The 24,483-nt window shown below is 34.5% G+C and overlaps 1 protein-coding gene across 1 annotated transcript in view; it reads right to left on the bottom strand.

The window, feature by feature from the left end:
* Nucleotides 1-24,483, bottom strand: part of LOC150104909 (uncharacterized) — a 51,668-nt gene that overhangs the window by 5,140 nt on the left and 22,045 nt on the right. The gene's annotated exons all lie outside the window — the stretch shown is intronic.

Raw genomic sequence — 24,483 nt, 5'->3', positions numbered from 1 at the left:
TTCACGGTATTATTTTAATCAGAAAATTAAAACAAAAATAAATTAATTCTTACAATAAAGACGCTTACAATTTCTTTCCTTTTTCATATTCCTAACTCTTATTGGTTTATTTTATTTCATTAGATATTATTTTGTTATTTAGGAGAAGGAAGCAATTTAATTATTTATACTACCGTTTAATGTGGCCTACCAAAACTAAATTTCTTTCCTTTGTAATGAATCAACAGTAAAAAAAAAATAAAATAAAATAAAGTTTTAAAAAAAGGCTTAATTTAGCTACAGAGTTTGCTTTATTTCCCTCAGGAGTTCAACTAAGTGAAAATAAATTTACAATATTCAGGAAAGTAAAAAATGTGTGGAAGGCATTCTCTGTTTTTAGCTGACGCATTTATAAAGCATTAGTCACTCCATCCTTCCAATAAACAGCGTGTTACTTTCCTTCAACTCCTGACATGTCCCTACAAGATCCTCTGGCTCTGTTCTTTTCACTGTCCTCCTTTTATATCAACAGCGAAAGTTACGTGTTCTACTATATTACTACTCCGTACGAGGCCAATGCCCCGGATGCAAGCTGTCAAACAGCTTCAGTGAAGAGCATTGCACTCTATTAAAAGCACGCCAGTTCCCCACGGCTCATAGGCGGGAGTTGGTTTGCCAGAGAAAGCGAAGCGAGCAGGTGAACGAACGAAATTATCTACGAGTGTGAGCTTCTATGTGGTCAGTCAAATTATGCGTAGGTATGGTGGGAAGAAACAGGAGTTACAATTACTAAGTGAACTGAAGGGAATTAGGGGTAAGAGGAAATAATCTTTCTTTAGCGTGACTTATGAAAATAATCGTAGCTGAAATAGCGACAAGGAATGTCTTTGTTCTGTATGTTTTTATTTTATTTTAATTTTTTTAGCGCAATCTATCCAATTGTATTGTTTGTATTGTAAATACGTACTATGGTACCTTCAGCCGTGTTCTGTAAAATGTAAAATAAAATGAGATACCGCTCTCTAGCAAGTAGTAACTGTTCATTATCTATGAATCGTGTTGGTGTTATCAATCATCAGGAAATTACGTTATCATTTTGTTGAAAATAAAATCTCTTGGATTCTTAAAAGATATAAAAACAATAATGAATTAATCTTAAGCAATGTTTTAGAACTAAATACATGGGAAAACTTGTGAAAATGGGAATTTATGCAATATTTTACAGTAAAATAATATATACAGCGAAGTAAGCTGACATCAAAAGGTGTTTTAACACAGTAATCCGTATTGGCTGCTTCATGTCACGTGACAATCACGTGATTTGTTGCTTTTTGGAATGAATTTGCTACACTTACAGATCAGAAAACAAAGCATATAACGAACAGTTTAATTAAATATTCTACAAGAATATCATTATTCTAAAAGATAATATAATCTAATCCAATGGTTCTGAAAATTCGAAAAAGAGCCAACATCAACTACTACGTAGATAACAAAACCCATTTCTTGTAATGGTTACGTCATGAGTCATCTCTCTCTCTCTCTCTCTTTATCTTTTTGCCGCAAAGGTCACTGAACTGTGCAGATGGTTACCGATTACAATACCACCTGAAGGGTTGTCAAGCTGTAGGCTGAAACTGAATTGAATATTTTGCCGAGTTAAAATACCCTGAAGTTGCGTCTATAAACAAATACAGGAAGGGTACTAAAATATTTACGAAATGTTCTCATAAATGATTCAATACCTGAATATCTTTTAAAATTCTTTCAAAAAAAAAAAAAAAAGGGGCAGCTTTACATGTATTTATTTTTCAACTCAAGGAGATTACTTCATGAGTCGTATAATGTAAGATAAATACTATGTTATTTTATATAAATTACCGATAAAACATTAAAAGCATAAATAAATATTTAAATCACAGATTGATTCGTGTACATTCGAGTAATATCATGTTCTTAATTATATATTAAAGTATAGAGAGCCCAAAGGGTGCGATTTGGAATAAAATCACATTCTGACCATTTATAGGAGAGTGCAATGTATTACCCTTTTTCTAAAAACACATGAATCTAAATTTCCGAGTAGCTATTTTAAATATAAACGGTTTTCGCAACCTCTCTCGCAAAGCGCTGTCTGGAGATTGATGTTAATACAGAATATTAACATTCTTTTTCTAAGGAGACCCATTTCTTTAAACACTGGGACGTGGAAAACTTCTCTAGAAGCTTTTCGTTCACTAGCTATTGGTATTTTGGGGATTCCCATTCGCAAGGGGTGGGGATAATTATTCGTCCATAGTGGGAGGGTTCTTCATCGTCCAAAAAGACGCTATAGGACGTCTAGTGTCCGTGGACTGGAAGTATGGTGGCCGTACAACCCGGTTTGTTGCAATCCATGCTCCGAATAGTCCTCACCAGCAAAAGGGTTTCTTTGCCTTTCTCTAGAGAAGTATTAGCGAAACAAGTGTTCTCTGCCAGGTTGGCAGGAAAAAGAACTCACAGGAGCTGATGACTGGAACTGTGTAGAAGACACCCGCTATGATAAAATAGGCGGGAAAGACCACAACGGAACAGGCGGTTTTGCAGCATTTAAACACTGCTGCGAAAACTTCGACTTTGTTGATATTTGGAGCAGCAGAACCCTCTCAAAGTTGGAACGACTTGGTGCCGTGGTCAAATATCAGCAAAGCTCGACAGGTTCTACGTATCCAAAAACTTGAGAGCCACATGTCGTTGGGGTACGATATATCGCAATGAGCGGTCTGTTGACGGACCACAAAATGGTGTTGTTGAAAATCAAACTCTCAGAGGTCATGGAAACAGCCAAAGGTCCTTGGAAGCTCCCTCCCACCTTCCCCAGTGTTTTTAGCAAGGAGCTACAATACCTCTGTGATAAATGGAAAGACAACAGCTTGGTCTGGAAAACCTGGCTACAGTTCAAGCTACAGGCTAAGGAACTCTTTCAAAGGTGTGGGCACGAAAGGGGGCGCACTAACAGCGAAAGCGTCTGAGGGATCAAATGAGCGGAACGGAATCCCTTGTAGCGATCTCGTAAGCCAAGTAGAAATTGAACTACAGGAAGAGCGGCAGAGAAGGGTCGATGACCACGATTTTCGAGCGAGACTTTTTTCTCAGTTAAGCGGAAACACTTTCTGCTGCATTCCACAATCAATAACGGGTGGCGGCATATGACGATCGAACAGTTTACCGAATCCAAGGGAATGGCCAAATGTTAAAATCGACTCAGGAATTCCTCCGAGATTTCTATCAGCACTACCTCGGCGCCTTTTCTGATCAGCAGGGCGCAGATGACTTTAGCGAGTGGGACATCACATGTTTTCCCGATCATCTTAGCGCTCTGAATGACAGGCCGATAAATGCTGAAGAAATAAAAGCAGTCTCTAAAACAATGGACGCAAGGAAAACTCTCGGCTTAGATGGGTTAGGGAGCGAGTTCTTTCGATCTATTTGGAACTTTGTTTTACCAATTTTGGTAAAAATATTTAACGATTTCCTCACTTCGGGAAACATCCCCGAGGATTTCGTTAAAAGCTACACAGTATTCATTCCAAAGAAAGACCGAGATCGCTTTTTAGCAAACAGTTGGCGACCAATCTCCCTAACAAACTCAGTCTAAAAATTTTCACCAAAATGATCTTTGCCCGCATAAAATTCGGCATCGAAAATGTCATAACCAGCTCGCAGGTTGGAATTTCAGGTAGATCGATGGAACTAAATCTCTTTTTCTAAGGGATCTAATCCGTCTTTCCAAAAATAAGGATTATCCTTTGGCACTTCTCTCGGCGGATCGGGTAAAAGCTTTTGACAGCGTCAGGCACACATACAAAATATTGGGATCTGGGCTTTGGCGAGTAATTAAAAACATTTACTCAGAGACCTCCACTCAAATAGCCATAAACGGTTTCCTTTCTGAACCGATTCTCATGCAAAAAAGGAGTAAGACAGGGTTGCCCGCTAAGCCCTCTTTAGGTTCTAGATTAGCGATAGAACCCCTCATTAGGAAAATAGATAACTCCCCCGCAATCAGGGGAATACCGTTTCCGCTAGTCTCCAGACAGAGCAAAATTGTGGCATATGCCGATGATCAAGGCCGCGCCAACCCGAGGGTGTGCAAGGGGTTCACCGTACCCTGGCGACAACATTGATAGAACGGCATTTTATGCAGCTATCTAATTTGGATTATTCAATGTAGTATTAGGGGCGGCCGATAAAAATTTGCACCCTGGCGGCAAATACTGTTGGCGTGCCCCTGCCGATGATGTAGTGACTACGCTCAGAGACTCTGAATCCATCTACATCTATTTTGGCATATTGCAGAAATTCAGCATGATCAGTGGTCTACTCATTAATGCAGATAAAACAAAAATTAAAATTTTGGAAATTTCCATAAAACGCCTTCCGTACGGTTTAAACCCGCAAATCCATCCTCTCACAGTACTGGGCGTTCCTTTTCTCGCGACTTCGGTAATGCACGTCAGAAAACTACATGAAGATAGAGGAAAACTAACGCCTTTTAAGGCCAATTACTTTTTATTTTACGGGAGAGCAATAATAATTAAAACAGTAATTACCCCAATGCTAATGCATACCATTAATGTTACAGACATAAAGGAAATGCAAGGAAATCAGCTTTACAACCCATTAATAGATTTTTTTTTTTTTTTTGAATAAAAGGAAGCACGAAATCAGAAAAGAATATCTGAAACTCAAAAGTAATCAAGGGGGATTTTCGCTACCTAGGCTAAAATGCCTATTCTATGTAAATATATTTAAAACCATATGGAAGGCCCTTAAGTTCAAGCTACATATCCGGCACTTTAATTACATACTTTCTAGGACATTTGCTTCCCTATTTCGGGACTACGGAAAGTAGAAACCACGGTTTTAAGTGGTTTCTACTTTTACTTAGGTGATGAGAGGTTCGTAAATAAATGGTGCAAACCACCTATCCTCTGTGTCCTGAAACAGGAGAAAATCAAACCTTTTCTGCATTTATAAAATAATTCCTTGGTCTTACAGTTCACAAAACGGAGGGGGGGGGTTGGCCTGATTAAACCCCAAATTGCGAAGGCTTACATCGAGGCGGTGCAGCTCCATGTGAGCTACATCACTCGGGCCAGGTTCTTCCCCCATGTTTTTAGTTCCCTTGTTTCTATTTTCAATAGTTATCACAGTTTTCCTTTATGGTTATTCCAATATTTTTAGGTTTACTTAGATGGTCAAATAAAGTGTATTTTTTTCAGGTTTTTTTTTTTTTAGGACAGGTGTGAGAAGATGATGTCTGCGGATCTTTTAGCCACAACCTCTCGGTTACATAGCTAAACAGGACTGAGGCCTCTTTATCATCCTACTCTCATTCTACCTTTCGATTTCTTTCCCCTCTCACCACTTGCTAACCCTCAGCACTCTTTTATACTCCAAAGGCCGATGATGGAAGATATGAACTCCCAAAATAACTTTTCTTTTAAAAGTGCTAATAATTTGAAACTACGGATATACTTAGCAAACGTACAGCGTGGCCATAAACTTTTCCCTCTTTGGAGACATCTGTAGCTAAAACCAATAAACGGAATGAGACCAAATTTTATATTGAGACTTTTGAAGGCATGAGGAGATGATGATTTCCGCGAAAAAAGAAAAAAAAAAAAAAAGATTTAATACCAAAAGTCGCCTATAGGGGAAATTTTGGCGCTGGCGGAGCCGAAAACAAGCGGATAATTACATTAAAGGCAGATAAAATGGAATAATAACATTTCGACGGTGTAAGCTACAGCGAAGATCATGCGCTTATCATAATCTGCGGTAGTTAGTGCTTGCACACGACTGAACTTATACGGATAGAAGTGAAGCATTTTCTGTAAGATTATCCAGACTGTACCATAAGCCATATCAAGTTTGCGAGCTATGGCACGAGTTCTTGGACCAGTACTGGTCCCTGTGTCGTCGAACACTGCAGTAGCAACGTCTGTTACTGTCTCTTCTTGCACTGCTTTCCGTCCTCTGCCAGGTTTAACTCCTAGTGATCCACGCTCTCAGCTATGTTCTACAGCTGACATAGGACCTGTACGCATGTTATGAAGCCTTCTAGGGCCGCTACGGTTTGCACTGTTTAAGGTAAAACAACTTAACAAGTACAGCACGCTGAGGCAAGGTAGGACGCATATTGAGCACAATTCATCAGTCATTCGAATAACTGCCTAAAAATTCCTAATCCCTTTTTAAGTGGAATTGGTGACGCTGCTGTCACGTACGCACAGTAAAATTTGCATAATCCTTTTTACCTGCGTTTACTGAAAATATTTGACTGCTTTCGACTCCGCCAGCGCAAAATTTCCCCAATCGGCGACTTTTGGTACTAAATCTTTTTTTCGCGGAATTCATCGCCCCATGCCTTCGAAAGTCTCCATATAAAATGTGGTCTCATTCCGCGTATTAGTTTTAGCTACAGGTACCTCCAAAGAGGGAAAGTTAATTTATGGCCACCCTGTATTTTCCATCTAGAAAATGAAAAACAAAACACTTTTAGATTATCCTTTATAATTTAGACACTCCAATAAATCAACAATCTTATGATGTCCACAAATGAGAATGGACATATTTAATTAATATAACGGGTACTCATGAAGAGGGCATAAAAATAGATAACAGCTATGGGCTCCATGTTTCCGCCTCTCTCACATCCTAATACGATGATATAACAAGTTCCAAAGATAAGGCATACCTCTTATTTTCCCCCAACTCTCGTATACTGTAGATGATCAAGTCAGATCTTTCACCATTCCACAAACTATCTACAGTATGTCTCCTCTGAAATTTCATCAGTTTTATGTCATATTACACTATGTCTCTTCTGGCAATGCTGTTCCAGTGAAGTTTAACTGAGGCTCGGCTGTTGCTGTTACCCCCCTGGGGCGCAGAGATTCGAGAGATTGAGTACGCTCTCTTAAGATTTTTGCCTTAAGGGAGCAATTTGAGTCTCCGGAGAAAGTGTTCTCCGGCACGGCCCGCTGAGGGGCTTTGTCGGTGAATGCTTTTCTTCGGAATATGAGCGGTTCTGTTCGGTGGTGGCGCGTGGGTGGAAGGCCATCACTGAGTGTAGCCAACGCTGAGATGGACGGTCTTTCGCCCACGAGTGAGTGGCCTAGGGATCGTCTTAATTTTTAGAGATTGGCTTTACTTACGTATCACCAATGCTGTAGCCAATGAAGTTCTAACTGAGGCTCGGCTATTGCTGTTACCCTCCTGCCATGATCAGATCTTTAATAACTCAATAACACCTTATCCCTACACTGTCCTCTACAGATAACGGGGAAGATAAAAAGCATACTTGCTTCGGCCCTTTAAGTCAGTCCTTATAAGGACTTCACAGATTTTCATTATTATAATTATTATATTATATTATATTACTATAAGTTCAGATTGCATCCAATTAAATTTAATATTTAATACGATAATTCCTTTATGAGGCTTCAAATAAAAAAAATACTATCCATCGACTGCGTTGTACAAGGTGCTTTTAATAGGTCTTGTCCTATGTTTAAATGAGATTTAGGGGAAAAACAAATACCCTTGAACATATGGAAGGATTATAAAATTTCATTCCTTGGTACTTATATTATTTATTTTTTAAAATAAATTTATATAATTTTCATTGCATTTCAACAGTGCTTTCTTCAGTTTTAATGTTTGTATTTATGTTATTGTTATTTCATGTTTAACTCCTTTCGTAAGTGGTGAAAAAAAAATCTCAAAACTTTCCCTTTTTGCGAAAAGTGATTTATGCTAGAAGAAGTTATGTGTACTCTAAAAATAGAAAATATGAACAAATAACCAGTTTCACAAAGTTTGATGTAAACAAGATGGTCTAATTTTTCACTCGGCTTGGACCTGTTCGTGTTGTATACTCAAGTTTAATGGTCCAATCGAATGTAGGTGTGCAACAAACATTACGATGGTCGCACGGCACGCGTATCCTAAAACCGGTTTCTGGGGTATGGGGACAAGGTGAAAAGGCCATTGTCCCGGGCTATGACCTCGTCTACTGGTATTTAAATGCCGCGAGCTCTGGAGTACTGCACGAAGGACGCAGTGATGGATGACGAGAAACTAGCAACATCATGCGGACCTGTTCCAGCACTTGGGTGAATAGCCGCTGTTCAGGAGAAGCGGTGGAGTCAACACAACATCTTTCTTTCACGGATCGAGTTTTTTTTTCTTTCTTTTTTTTTTTTTTTTAGATGCACGTTAGTGATTTTTTTTTTTTTTTTTTTTTTTTTTTAAACAGCGAGTTTTCTTTCGTCTCTGATGACCGAAGCTGGATACGTTACAATCAGATATTCTGAGAAATCAAATGAATCATAGCTCTACAGTTACAGTAGTACTTAAAGTAGTCTGAATATATTACACTATTTTATTTATATATACATTACATTATGTTATAGTCCAATTTTAAAAATGTTATATGCATAAAATGTATTTTATTTTAATTAATTCAATTTAAATTTTTAGTTCTTTAACTTTGCATGTGTTATGGGTATTATTATATCGTCATATGTACTCTCTCATTCAATAAACTTTCTAGGGAATGCTTTAATTATTAACAGCTTCAGAAATGTGACAAACGTTACGAAAACTTTTGCTCTAAATGAAAACCAGCCAAAATGTATCGCCAGATGGCACCATAGTACACTTCCCACATGAAGCTATTATTCACACAGGTCTACCTTAAAAAATTAGCTCAAGGAAGGTCGTATTAACTGAAGTGACAATAAACAAATTATTATTAGTATTTGATATTTTATAATTGTCTGTAAAATTAGTTTTTAAATAATACATCATAATGCTCAGTGATTTTTTAATGTATTCGATTTACAATGACACCGATACGTTAAATGAATATGATATATGATAAGCTGATTGGTTTTATTTCTATTTATTGAAAATTTTAGAGCGAAGAAAACTTTAGTTTTGTTCTCAATTACGGATACGAAAATTTATTCTATTTCTATTTATATTTATCATTTATAAAGTTTTGTTCACATTTACGAATGCAAAAATATGAATATTAAGCTTGTATTTTTTTTAAATAGATGTATATGTATTCTCTTTAAATAGACACTCTTTTCTAACATAACATATTTATATGAATATTAAGCTTGCATTTTTTTTAATAGATGTATTTGTATTCTCTTTACATAGTAGACACTCTTTTCTATCCTATTTATGAATATCGACAAAGAAAGGACAAGCTAGACCGTTAAGTAAAAAAAAAAAAAAAAAAAAAAAATGCTGATATTGTTAACGTGAAATGATTTAATTACAACCAAGTAAAATTGACTCCTGAACTCAAAAACCTCGTTGTTGTTGTCCAATTCTCGCCGGTTCTCGTTCTAGACGGGATTTGACTTGGGTTTTTCCAACCAAAAGATGGAGACAATTGAAAAAAATTCATTTAATGTTTAAAAAAGACTTTTGCAAGATCTAAAAGTTTTCGTAATCTGTTTTTATACTTTAATGACACGTAATTATTTAATTACGCGTCATAATAAATGTGTTAAAATTAAAGGATTTTCTTGGAACAAAATATAATCATGCTTTTTTTCATGATTTTTTTATTATTATTCTTTAGAATCATTGGTTAAAATTGCTCAATTTGAGAACTTTTACTTTACGAAAAGTTGGAGGTTGGCGTCAACACGCTCGCAACTAGCCTCAGGATAGTAACTTTCAATAAATTTTGAGACACTATCATGCCATCAAAGGTAAAGAGATCACGGCATTCGTAAATTGTTGGCTTAACTAAGTACTTCGAGGGAAACTAAGAGAAGTCATCTTCACTAGTTTTATCTTTATATCCCGCGATGACACATGGATCTATAGAAACAATCTAGATGTATAAAGTCAATAGATCAACTCGGGTGAAGCAACGCTTCCGGTTACGATACGTGATCGGTTTGTTTGCATTTCGAGAGCGTCTTCCATCAGATATTTTTAGAAGGGGACATTGTCATTGCAATAGAAAGTGGGTCATCTTCAATAGCTGACACGATATCTTCAGACACAGCAGTGCAGATACAAAAAAAAAAAAAAAATAATAATAAATAAATAAATAAAATAAAATAAATAAAAAATTTAAAGATGGTACTTCTTCACTCATACTGTCCAGGCTTATCTGATTTTTATTTATTTTCACATGCTGAGTGCACTTAGCCAATGTCAATTTTTTAGCTTAAAAATAAACATCAATACTATAGAATATAATGGCTTATATTTTATCAAATGAAGTTTTTCAGTTGAAGTTTTACGAAGTGACAAAATAAAAAATTTTAAATTCCGAAATTTTAAAATCCTTTATAATTAAAACGTTCACTGCTCTATGGATAGGTTATTAGATAAATAGAATAGTCTGCATAATTATGTTAAATATTTTGTCTAAAAAGCAAAGGTAGCATGAGAAAGGTTTTTAGAGGAAAGAAAAGAGTAGGTACTGAACCTAGCAACGCATCTTTATTATTATTATTATTATTATTATTATTATTATTATTATTAAAACACTAATATACAAAGCACTATGCCAAAATATACTAAGATACGTTATAACAACGTATGCTTTCTGTGCACCCTACAAATTAAATAGATTAATGTCGCTACAGTACAGAATGATAAAACTGATCTTTTGGGAACAAAGAGACAATAATGACTTTATATACACCGCAATGTCAGAACACAAAATACTGACATCAAAACATTTATGTCACTATGCAGCTTTGTTAAAACATTATTTCGATGCCAACTACAGGACAGTCAGAAATACATACCGTATAACAAGACCTCAGACAACTAATTATATCACATATAAATACAATAATCACTACGGAAAGGCCAAGCGAAACTTCTACATCCCAGACATGATAAACAAATTACCTTTCGAATACAGAAATCTTACAAACTACAATAGCCTGAAAAGAGCTCTCAGGACATACTATGAACAAGAAACACGCACCCAAAATACCATACAAACTCAATGAAACACAATATATTCGTTCAGGCTTCCAGTTCAGCGACGCATCAATACATTCCAAGTTGTCGTGAGTGTGTGTGTGTGTGTGTGTGTGTGTGTGTGTGTGCGTGCGTGCGTGCGTGCGTGCGTGCGTGCGTGCGTGCGTGCGTGTGCGTGTGTGTGTGTGTGTGTGTGTGTGTGTGTGTGTGTGTGTGTGTGTGTGTGTGTGTGTGTGTGTGTGTGTGTGTGTGTGTGTGTGTGTGTGTGTGTGTGTGCGCGCGCGCGCGTGCGTGCGTGCGAATTTCTCAATCAACGGCTACAGTGGAAATCAAGCCAATTAAACATAGATTTGATTTCATAGATTCCAAACACAGCAAATAAACCAATAAATAATAACCGGTGGCAACCTCAGATAAGCTCACAAATAAGCTTTGAGGATGAAAGCTGAGAAAATACATCTCATGTCATCCAAGATAAAAAATAATAATAAAAATAAAAATAAATTATTATTATTATCATTATTATTATAGGTTTTCTTGAATGTAAGAAATCATGTTGGAATGTCTATATTTAACTCTTTAAAAAAAAAAAAAAAGTTAGTATAATAGAGGACGAAATCAAATATCAACACTTCATCATGCAAAGAAATGTGTACTTTTTTTTACTGTTGATAATATATGTAAATACATGCAATATTATAAAATAATTAACTGGCGTTTACTATAATTATTACATAATACTTATCTCCTAAACGTTTCTTTTCATTCTCAAAACAATACCTGATGCTTTAAAACAGCTTCAGGAATTGCCACAGAGGAGCATTCTTCCTCCATGTTTTATCAAATGGTATTTTCCTCGATAAGAGGTAAACAGAACACTGAGCATGCGCAATGAATTCATTGTCTGAATTCAAATAAATTCACATACATCGTAGACAGAATATAAGATCATAGACGGAAATTCACTGTTTGTATAAATAAAATTCTAATAAACAATATTAATAATACACTGAATAATAATATTTTGCATTAATTTATACCTCGTTTTCAATATTTTATGAAATTATACAAAAGTATAATGCACGCAGCTACAGTATTTACCCAACTGGTAGCAGTTGAGATAAACCAATAAACATATATTTAACTATTAAAAGACTATTTAATACGTTTAAAATTTCTCTAGAAACGTATGCAAGTGACGTTGTTTACCTGTAATGTTACGTTTTAATAATTTATTATTTTTTTAAAATAATAATAAATTATTACATGAAAGGAATAGAAATATGAAATATGTTAGATTAGATTGAACATATTTCATATTATGTTCAATCTTTTTTGAACATAATATGAAATATTTTATCTTTATCTTTATCTTTTTAAACGGAACAATAGATTAAAATTGAGTAAATAATAATTTTAATATAATTTAATATAATGTAAAGTAATGTAATCCAATTCATTATTGAAAATTTTAAGAGTTATTGAAGAATATCTCAGGATTTTGCTTAATACTAACAAAAACAAAGTACACCATAATATTAAAAAATATCATTTCATTTATAAATTAAACATGACGGACATGGAATGATGATGGGAGTGGTTTACCTGTAACTCGTTAATGTATTCGATAAGTGAGGAATCATGAAAGGACACGCAACAAATATTCGATAAGTCAGGAATGATGAAAGAAGAACACACAACAAATAAGTATAAATATTTTTTGTAGATTTATAATCGATTGTAATATAATATTTTTCGTAGACGACAGAGTAATGATTTGTAATATTTAGAAAAAAAAAAGTTGTAAAATGTCAATTTACTTATTCTTTCTTTAACTATTTCTGATGAAAACAGCCAACTTTGGAGTACTTTTTTCGGCATATAGTACATTTATTTATAGACTTGTCATGTCTCTTAACGGCGAACTAATAATAGTGAGATCTCTGTGACCAAGAGTTGTAGGAAGGTCAAAGATGTTGGTTTTCCGGATATATATGCGTAGTTAATTCCTATTTATTTGTCTAGTTTACAAGAGATGTCAGTATAAGTCACTAAGACTTATACTATGTTTTGGTAAGCATAAATTATGAGTCTGGATAACCTTGGTAAGTTACCGACTTAGCCGAGAGGATGTGATGGGGGATGACACCTCTACATGTGTGTCACATCCCGGAACTATTCCAAAGGCATCCTGGCTATTAATACTAGCCGAATTTTGTTGCCGGGATATCCATTCAGATTCATCACCCTTCCTTTGTTAACATCCTGTATCAAATGTTTGGGAAGGGCATGGAGAGACGACACGGTCAAATACATAATTTAGGATACACGTGTACTTGAATTAAATGTCTAATGCTGACATTGCAAATAAGCTTTATTTTATGACCATACAAAAAGAACGCTGTAAGAGGAAACACTGGAAATATTTCATATGAAGGATAAGCGCGTTTACATGCCAAATATTGTTAATAAAATGGTGTTAATTGAATAAAAATACTACCAAAAGAAGACGTGAAATAAAAGAAATTATCACTGTTGTAAACGTATGTTGTTGTGGCAAAATTTGATTTTAAGGAATCGATTGTTAACTAATTAATTAACTTCCGTGTGATGATACAGCGTAAGTTCCTCTTTACGGGAATGTACGGCACCATCTAAGACCCCCCCCCCTAATTTTATCCGGGCTCTGGAACCGGCATAGCTGACGAATCAGGCCTATGGCTGGGTCAGTATTCCTTGCTGTAATCCGTCTGTGTCCACGGCCGGTTTGCCTGCTTGCGGGATGAAAAACCCCAGATAAACTGCGGGGAAAAAACTTGCTGTCCACGCACAAGACCGGCTAACTTGTTTATGGCTGAGGAAGATCCCTAAGCTCCTCACGTCGTCGATGAGAATCGAACCTAGGACACTCCTTCCCCAGGCATATGGTTGCGAAGCGCAAAGTCAACAGGTGCTACTTTTCAAAATCTCGGTAGGGTAACTTGAATCTTTAAACTATTTTTATATCATAAAAAATAGTATTTATTAATTCCGCTTCCGATAAGTTCTACTTAGGCGGACCTTATTCTAAAAAAAAAAGTCAAATATATACGAATATTTTACACATTAAGAAAGCCTAATGAGATTACCTGTATTTCTTGATTTTCTAGACCTCTCCCTTATCATTAAGCTCTGATAATGATAGTGGAAATTCTATTTACTGTAAAAGTCTGCTCATGTGAAATATATAAATGACCTCAAAGCATAAAATATAAATTAATGTTTTTTCTTTGCAACTTTTGAATCTGATTCGTGACATATCCGTTTTATCTCGGTTTTTAACGCATATCAGTCATCATTCTATCATTAATAAAATAACTATATTTGATATTATTATTGAAAATATTTAATTATATTAATTAAAAGCTTGCATTTTTTTATTGTTGGTATTTATTGGTCAAACAGCGTCATTAAAAATGACCCTCTAGTATGAATGACAAAATGTATTTTAGCTATAGTGATTAATTTAGTGTCACAAAACATATAAAACTGGCAGTTTTATTACTAGTAATTACTGGTTTATTATTGGAGTTTATTATTTAGCGTTGTCGCCTAGTATTTTCTCGGCAGGGTCCTTTCGAATCAGTGTTCTGGGTACTTTGGGATTAAATTAGATTATACCAGTACACACAGTAAAATATTTCAATAAACATATACCAAAATATTTTTTTTTATGATTTAGTATAACACACAGTATTAATATTACTTGAAATTACATTCAATTTAATAATAAATTGATTTTAAAATGACCAATTATTTAGACAACTGAACACACGCAGTTAACAGACAAAACTACTATTAGTGGACGGTAGATGGCGTAGTGTGGAATGATAAAAGAAGGAGACGGTGAATTGTGATGGTTTAGAGCAGTTTTTCTCAAACTTCAGATATCCGCGTATCCATTCTTAAATTTTCATTATTGCCAAGTACCCCCTAATTAATTAATAAAAATAATAATAAATTCTCTAATTAATTATAAAATAAAGTAATTAATTAATTTAAATTAATAAATTAATTTAAAATTTTGATTAAAATTAAATATATATTTTATTTGAATTTATATGTTCATGTAAACAAAAAATATGATTTATTTTTAAATTTTAGTTCTCTAGAGATGTCAGACGAAACACTCTTATCAATTTCATTTGATCCAGATGCAATATCAACGTTTTCTTGTTGCTACAGCTAATTGTATTTGCTATATTGCTCTCTTTTGGGGGGTTTATAAATCCAATCTTCAACCAATGATCCATACGTAAGAATTTGAAAGCTAAAAAAAAAAAAAAAAAATACCGTATTTACTCGAATATAACTCTAATTTTCCCCCCAAAATTAAAGCTAAAAAATCGTGTTGCAAGATATGTGCGAGAATTTTTGGAAACTAAAGTTTTCAGGAAAAAAAATGAAAATGGTGCGACTTACCAAGAAGCTTCTACTCGCTATCACTACTTTTGGCATCGAGAACAGTTTCTTTGTGTGCATCGTCAAAGTCATCTACCCAAATAGCGTCATCTTCTTTCCCATTATTTCAAGCAAAAATTTCCAGTAATTTACAATACTTGAGATACGTAAAGCAGCGAAGAACTGCATATGATTGGTGCGGTATTAACAAAAGATCGCGCGAACCAAAGACAAATTAGCATTTCAACAGTTGAGTTGAAATGCTAATTCCCTTCAACCGAATTCCGTAATATCTGAAACACATTCACTATATATTTCTTAGTTTTAACACGTTAACGACGGGGTTGGTGTCAAGCAAAACCATATGTTCCACCGGCAACATATGGTTTTGCTTGGTCTATACAGCAGCTTCTGTTGGAGAGGAGATGTGATTTATTAGTTTGTGCCGTTTTATCCCGGTTGTCTCTAATTGCATTGTTTGTTGAAAAATATAATGACTCCTTTAATTATGCATAGCCGAAAATTGCTACATTCCCCCTAACGACCTTTCGCGTATCCCTGGGGGGATACGCGTACCGCACTTTGAGAAACACTGGTTTAGAGAATCTTTCTGAGAGGAATTCGACTCCTTGGAACAATCACGTGATAATCATAATAATAATAAACTAAGATATTTAATATCATATAGAGGTGTGTATGAAATTATAATAATGGACACAGTCATATATAAAATTAATGAATATACGATAGAATTACATAATAATGGGCTTAATCATAAAAATAAATATATTATACTATGGAATCAAATAATATTGATCTTAATTATATAATATTAATAAACATCACTGATTTATATTTCGATTAATTAACATCAAATGTGATTTACATGACAGCTTCCATTTGGAAAAGTTTATTCTGTTCGTTTCACTTTTAGAGAGAAAAAAAAAAAAAAACATTATTGACTCTAGTATGTAATGAGATACTGAAAGTAGCGCCCTCTGACATTAGAATGTGATTCCAAGTCACTTTTTTATGACCATAAATATTATTATTATTGTTACTGTTGTTGTCTTTTATAATTACAATATATTTCTAGAGAGTTGGGTAACTATAGTAGAATGACAAGAATATAAAAAAAAAGCCGTAGTAACTGTTAAAGCTGCTTGCAAGTTCCGTTTTTTTTTTCTTGAAGCTAAAAAATAAATGGGTTCATTGGTTTAGAGCTTTTTTTTTTTTTTTGGTATTTTTATCATGACCATCCGATATACTGCAGCTGTTTGATATCGTCAATGCTTAAACGAAACTGAAGAGGAGGGGGGGGGGGGAAATGAAGAATGAAATAAACGACCGTCGTAAAAATTCACAACCCAGAATGACTTTAAGGAAGGTTGAGTAGATTAGAACTCCTTATAATGGCGGTTAGGAAAAAGCCTGCAGCTGCTCAACTGCGATAATGGTCATGAAAAATGTAAAGGGCAGAGAGATTCATGAAGAGTAGCTGGGCTAATGACATCGAGTCCAAGCGAAAAAGTTAAAAAAAAAAAAAAATGGAGACAGTCCCTTAACCTGATTGAAGCAAGCTCTCTCTTTCTCTCTTACCAAATATCTAGATTTCTTTGAAGAATATACACGCCCACTGGGATTAATGGTTTGGCTCCCTTATGTAAGTAGGGAGGGAGTGTGAGGTTGAGAGCCTTCTTTTAAACTGCGTCCATATGAGGGTTGCATGCTGTTAAAAACTAGGTGAGCTCTCTAATAGGCAATCGAACACTCATATTATGATAATTACTCTGCTGGCTAGTTAATTATAAGACAGTTGCTTAGTAGGGAGCAATAGTAACAAGGTATATTAAAAGATTATTTAAAGGCGGAGAAGCAAAATGTAGGGATAGCATTGGCCATTTTTCATATTTTTTAATATTCCGAAAAATTCTTTATATTTTAGTAACTAAAACTTAACAAATTACTTAGTGATTTTTTTTTCTTTCCAGCTGAATCAAATAAATGAGTTTTTATTAAAAGATTTTGTAGAGCTTTAGTAAATCACTAACATGAGAAGACATGTCGGATGATGTGAATGCAGTGAAATGAGAGGTCAGTCATCAATCAATTGTTTTGCAAGCTTTTCCAGATTTATTCCAAGATTTATATATAGGAATCATATTGCCTAAATATAAGTATTATTGTACTAGGGATTCGCCTCATCTTGGTCTTTTTTTCTGTCTATACTGATTGAGCTACGGAGGCTCAGTCAGTATAGACAGTCATATAGACATATAACAGTCTATACTTATAGTAGAGAGAGAGAGAGAATAAATGATAATAATAATTAAATGAGTCCAGTTATTTGAAGAGTGGTAGGTTGTAATTTAGAAGTTGATACGTTGCTCACTTTTGTCAGCCTGATTGGCCGAGTTGTTAGCGTATCCAACCAAAAGGCTGCGGGCTCGAATCCCGCCGTGGTCATGGATGTTTGTAATTGTCAAATTACAAACATCTGAAAATATTGGTGGTGGTGAGTGCTAGATGGCGTTGGTGTACTTGGTGGATTGAGTGGTGGAGACAGAGTTGTAGAGTAGGTGTCCTCCCTCGATGAGTCTTTGCACTCCCTGGAGGTGTCACGTAATAATAATATAATATAATTATTAAAAAAAAAACAAGAGTGATATTGTTTTCCTGTTGCTGTTACAGCTCCGAATTTATATTTTAAACGATTCAACATCGTCATCCAAGCAGTCGAATTAAAATTACAGTCGAGCTCTGCTTCCTCCTTACAGAAGCAAGAGTTTTTATTGTTATTTTTATTATTATTACATATTATAGTTGGATAAATTCTCGAAATCGGTTGAATGATCCGGCCTTGCAGAAATATCTCCGGTGTTTTATTCTTTGTTCCCTCTTTACAGCTACTCTACTCATTTAATTCGATCGATCAGAAACTGTTAGGGGAAACTCGAACAAACAGTTTTCTAAATTTAGCCAAAATTCGTTGAAATGGTACTCGAGGCGATGTCTGCGACCGAGTACGAATCCCTTCGTTTTATTTTAAGCCAGAATCGTTTGACACCACTGCTTGGCATAGGATGATCCTCCCCCTTCTTAAAACATTTATTAGTTTAGTCCGATTGAGCTAAAATTTTCAGAGGATCTCAACCAATATTAAAAATAGCTTTAGGCTGAATTTGCTAAAACCGATTGAACTATGTGACCTTTTATTTTTGGCTATTTGAGCCGAATATTTCATGGGCGTATGAACAACCTACAATAAGTAGGTTGTTCGTGTTCAAATAGCCATAACATGAAAGTTCAAACATTGCTTTTCAGTTTCGGTTCGATATACACATTTACCGGATATTCAACACCTGGTATTTGAGAAATCACCTGCCTCATTTTCCTCTTGAGTAACTCTTCTAGAATGTTTCCTCACTTATTTCCGAGAAACAAAAAAAAAAAAAAAAAAAAATTAGCAGATGGAATGGCCGGAAGGGAACAGATGATCACGTACGTCCAAAATATTTCTTTTTCCTCATACAAGATGTATGAGGAAAAAGAAATATTTCCTAATACATGAAAAAAAGAAAATAAAGGCAATAAAAACTTGCATTTCGTGCCCCCCCCTTATACACGCAACAAAAGATTACTTTTAAAAACGAAAAGATAGCTGATTTAAAGAAATGCAAAAACAGAAATAAAACATTTCGATAAAGAAAACATCGAAAATAATAATTCCTTTATTAAGTTACCTTTCAATTATAAAGAATCTGATCGATGGGTTAAGGGATGAAGTATCATACTTCAGGCTCTGATTCAGAGATGGCGTTGGTGTTCTGATTTTGCGCTGGCTGGCTACATTTAGAGTGAATGCGTATTTCATAGAATAAGGAAAACAGGTTTTTAATAGGCTATAGATTCACTTTAAAAGGATGTGCTGACATCTAATACCGCTTATAATTTGAACTTTACTCTACAATTTTACAGAATTATTTTTCAACTTAATCACCGTTTGCGGTCCACATTTTTAAACTTTTTTTAAGATACAAATGATTGAGTAATTTAGTAATTATTTGTATCTCAAATTAATAATTAATTAATCCCATAAATTTTATTTTCTGGAATTTTATGCCTTTCAGTGCCTTTATAAAATTATCAGTATCCGTGACATCCTTTGGATAGAGAGACCTCGGTTCGAATCCCGTATAAGAATGAACAGAGATGAAAATATGAATTTCAGTTTCAATATACAAAGGAAAGAAAATCATTTAAATGTCTTTTATTCCTCAAAAAAGAAATAGATGAGACCGTTTACTGTCCGATCACAGATGCGAGAACCCTGGCTGGCAGATTTCCAAGAAGAGTCAATTCATGTTAAAGGGGAGAAAGGAATAAGGCGATGTAGAATTCGTCACCCACACGCGAAATCATTGCCTTATACGTAAAATTTTCCATCTGTTGTACAAGCAAAATAGTTACCACTTTAAAAACTAGAATTTTCTAAAAGAAACGCTAATTTTTTGACGTAGAATAATAAACACTCATCTCACGAAACGCATTGATTACCCTATTATCGGAATGGATTCGCCTTCTTCTATGCGCAGAAGTGTCGAGGGGTCTCGCATCTGTGGTCGCACAGTAACTCCTAACAGTTTGAAGATCGGCAAAGGCAATGCTTTCTTAATATGTATTGATACTATAAAATAATAAATAAAATTAAAATAATAATAATTAATTGATTGATTAATTAACACATACTCGATTCCTTGCAAGAGTAATCAAACACGATTCGGCAGCTACCAACGAACTGCAGCGCTGCTTGTTTGCGCACGATCTAATGACGTAATCTAGTTCTGAATTCCTTCTCGGAGTTTGTAAACAGTGTCTTCTATAGTGTATGCTATTGCGTTGATCGTGTATTTTTGCTGAAGAGATAATTTTCCAAATTAGGAACACGCTGACATCCACTTTAATTATGGGTGTAGTAGTGGCAATGTAGTGCTATTGCAGTGTAAGGATAATCAACTGTTATTTTCTCATATTATCTGTAATCAGATTTCTGTATGTATTTTCTCAGGTTCCAAAGTAAGTCGATCTCTGACAGAGGCAAGTAAGGTTTTCTCTTCCGGAAAATGAGTGTTTTAACCCAGCTCAAGAAAATTGACCATACAATTCACGCTATTTCAGACAATAATTACATAGTGTTAGACAACATGAGATAGCAGTTTCTGTCTGCCGTACTTTCACCCCTCATACTTATAAAATCATTGATAGCCTTGAGCCGGCTATCAGCGATGGCTAAGGAAGGAAATTGGGTACACAGCCATCTTTCGAAAGTTAGTTAGAGCTAAAATAACTTAAATTATTACCTTAAAAGGCTTTATAGGATTTTTGATGTACACTAGTGGCAAATGGGTCATTTGGTTGTATATCTGAATGACGATTATCATCATATTTAATATGAAATGCTCGGAACAGTACAGTGCAACGGTCCTGAGTACGGTTGATGAAAAGTTCATGTAACTTGGAGGGGGGGGGGGGAATTCAAGAATGAACAAAGTTAAAAATAAGAATTCCGTTTTCAATATATTAAGGAAACAAAATCCTCTAATGTTTTCTAATACATTTTAGTCTAATGCTTTCTAATGATTCAAAACAATTGGTTGGTAACACTAAATATAAAAAAACTATTTGCTTCCTCTGCAATTCATTAATGTATAAACTGTTTGATAAAAAGTTAGGGTGTATTCTCCAATATGATCAATACAAGAAATTTAACTTGTTAACAATCTTTTATGAGTAAAATTGTGACAATTTACTTGCTTCGCTGATACTAAATGAAATCTAACACTTAACTAATAGAATCACGTGGTCAATACTGTATAATTACTTCTCTTAATCATCGTAGCATTCCCAGATTTAAGATTTGGTTATATTAGAGGATTTTCTTATTGTTTACCTTTTTAAGGTTGATTTTATTATTAGCAAGCTTTTAAAAGAAAAGGTGAATTTTAAAATTCACCTTTTCTTTTAAAAGATTGCATTCGTGCTAGAATCGAATTTATTTTTTTATTTGGACGGATGGTGTGTGCACGCGCGCGCACGCACACACACACACACACACACACACACACACACACACACACACACACACACACACACACACACACACACACACACACACACACACACACACACACACACACAATTAAGTATGAATTCTCTCATACTTTTAAATTTATTACTTTTATAACATTCCCTCCGCATTTTCTTCTTTAAACGAAAGACACCCACATAACTCAGTCACAGAATATATATATATATATATATATATATATATATATATATATATATATTCTGACGTGAAGCACTGTGCGTGTGAATGATATCATGAGTGCGCCAAAACTGGATTACAGCGCTATGTGAATCTGGCAGGCTTAACTGAGATTGTAATCTGACGAAGTCGGCATTTCTGATGAAACTAGTAGTGAAACCTTATATATATATATATATATATATATATATATATATATATATATATATATATATATATATATATATATATATATATATTATTTTTCTGGAGTATTATCGGCTCCTCAAAGTTGCAGATATAGTTCTAGAATCCCCTAGTATCCAAAAGTTCATTATATTCAGAGCCTCTTTCGACCCTTTGCCATCTACGACTTCTATCCCGTGTACGTAGGCCACAGAAGCTGCTTTTCATATACCATAACTGTCAGATTTTCTATACTAAAAAATAGCTTAAAAATAAAAACGCCTGCATGGATGGAGATGTATAAAAAGGGTATTTTGAAGGAGTTGATAACCTTCGAAGAAGGAGTTAGATGAGAGAACTACTTACTCTATTCTAAAATTTACAGACGACACCCTACTTAAGTAAATGTACTAAATGCAATCAAGCGCAATATAATAAGTTACGCACTTGAACAAAATAGTTTGAAAAAATACTGTTGAATCTACAGAATGAAAATCCTAAAAAGAAGTAACAGAATAGACAGAAAAAGTCATCTCGGCTGGCCTCGTTGGGCGAGTGGTTATTATGGCTGTTCCACAACCAATGGGTTGTAGGTTCGAATCCCACTGCTGGAATGGATATTTGTGATTGTATTGAGGGTAGAAATGAATTTCATCTCCAGTGTGAAACCCGTCCCGTTTATTGGCGGCTTGAAGTGGCTTCCACTTCAGGAATTAAAACGAGATATTAAAATAGTTGAATCATCAAAAGACATTGAATTGTGTCTATAATAATTCTGTCTATTATTTTTTTAAACCATATTTTATTCTGTTGCAATCGAAACAAACTGAATTATTAGCATTATAATATATAAATAATTGCTATGGTTTATGATCTGCACACCAAAATTGTTTCTGACTTCTCCAGTCGAAATCACAATTTTTGAATCTACAAAAATGCAGTAAAATATTTGGGATATTTGAGATCGCACAACTGCGAAATATTAAAACAACAAACGTTTGATATGATAGTGCATTAAAGTGATGTGGAAATTTAAAATACAAACATCTAAAACAAAAACTAGAAACAAAACACTGAAAGTGACGTAAGTTTACCGTATGTTTTCAGTATGACAGCTATCATAGCTAATAGTTGAGAAATCGAGTTTTGCTGCTGATAGCATTTAATTGTTTATGACTCATCACAGAAACTTAACAGAAGCCAGATTTCTGGGAATATTGAAGATACATTGTTTCTAGAATTGAGTAAGTCCAAAAGTATTTGTTTCTCGTATGTTAACCCACCATACTGCATAAATAAAGGTAGAAATCTTGACACACTCACTAACAATGAATTTTTATCGGAGCAAAAAAAAAAAAAAAAAAAAAAAAAAAATTAAATTGGTTCATACAGTGTCAACTGTATGATTTAAAGAATTATATCAATCATAGTATATTTTGTGCATGGCAACGATCAAAATTTAGAACTGTTTCAAATATTTTCATGTTGAATTTAAAATATTATTAAAGGAAAATAAAAATAAATCTCTTAACGGTTTTTGGTTTCTCAATGACAATCTGCGGATCCCTTTTAGCCAAACCCAAATAAATATGGAGCCAATGAAGTTTTAACTGAGGCTCGGTTATCGCCGTTACCCAGCCATAACCAGAACTTATATATTCCAAACTTGAAAATTAGTACATGAATAATTATATGATTTTTAAGAATATTAAGAGAACATAACCCAGTCGAAAGAAGTATGCAATGTATTTCTAGAGAGTAAATTCACTTTGCAGAATTTAATTTAATTTTTAAAAAGTGAAAAACACGATTGCAAGCATGAAAGAAACGAAACGACTCAGAACTCAGTTGGGGGGGAAAAAAAGGGGGGGGGACCCTTAAAACCAGTTGCGTACGTGCATCAGTCTCTTAATTTCCTGTGGTAGATATGCTGAAATCCTAAATAAAAAATATAAATTATATTCCGATATACAGACAGAAATTTGTAATATAAAAATAAGAGTATGACAACATTTAGATTAATAAATAAATAATAGTTACTTGTCAGAAAACTAATTAAATTTTTAATACACCCTCTTAAGTAAAACTAGAATTATATATGGACAACAGAAGGATAATTGTTGCCCATAGTCCATCTCGTCAACATTACAAATGCCATTTTAAAATTCCAGCATTTTCCACTACATGGAAAACAGCCACCATCATGCCATTGAAGAAGCCAAGAAAAAATCCTCATCTTCCCGAAAGCTACAGACCCATAAGCCTGTTGTCCAGCCTCGGAAAGGTGACAGCGAAAGTGATCCTCTCAAGATTCCAAGCAGAAAGAGATAAGTTAGGAATTATGCCTAACGAACAGTTTGGCTTCCGTAAGGCCCATAGTACAGCTCAACAAGTACACCGGCTGGTAGAAATCATTACTAAAGGCTATAACTGGAAACTCAATACAGCTGCCATCTTCATCGACGCAGAAAAGGCGTTTGACAAAGTATGGCATCAAGGCCTTCTCTACAAACTGATAAAATTTAACTTGTCAAGCAAGTTAATAAAAATAATCC

The sequence above is a fragment of the Typopeltis vanoorti genome, chromosome 7 (genome assembly GCF_054136105.1).
Source record: "Typopeltis vanoorti isolate ZY-2024b chromosome 7, IOZ_Tvanoo_1.0, whole genome shotgun sequence".
NCBI lineage: Eukaryota > Metazoa > Arthropoda > Arachnida > Uropygi > Thelyphonidae > Typopeltis > Typopeltis vanoorti.
This window is presented reverse-complemented; position numbering and strand designations above follow the sequence as displayed.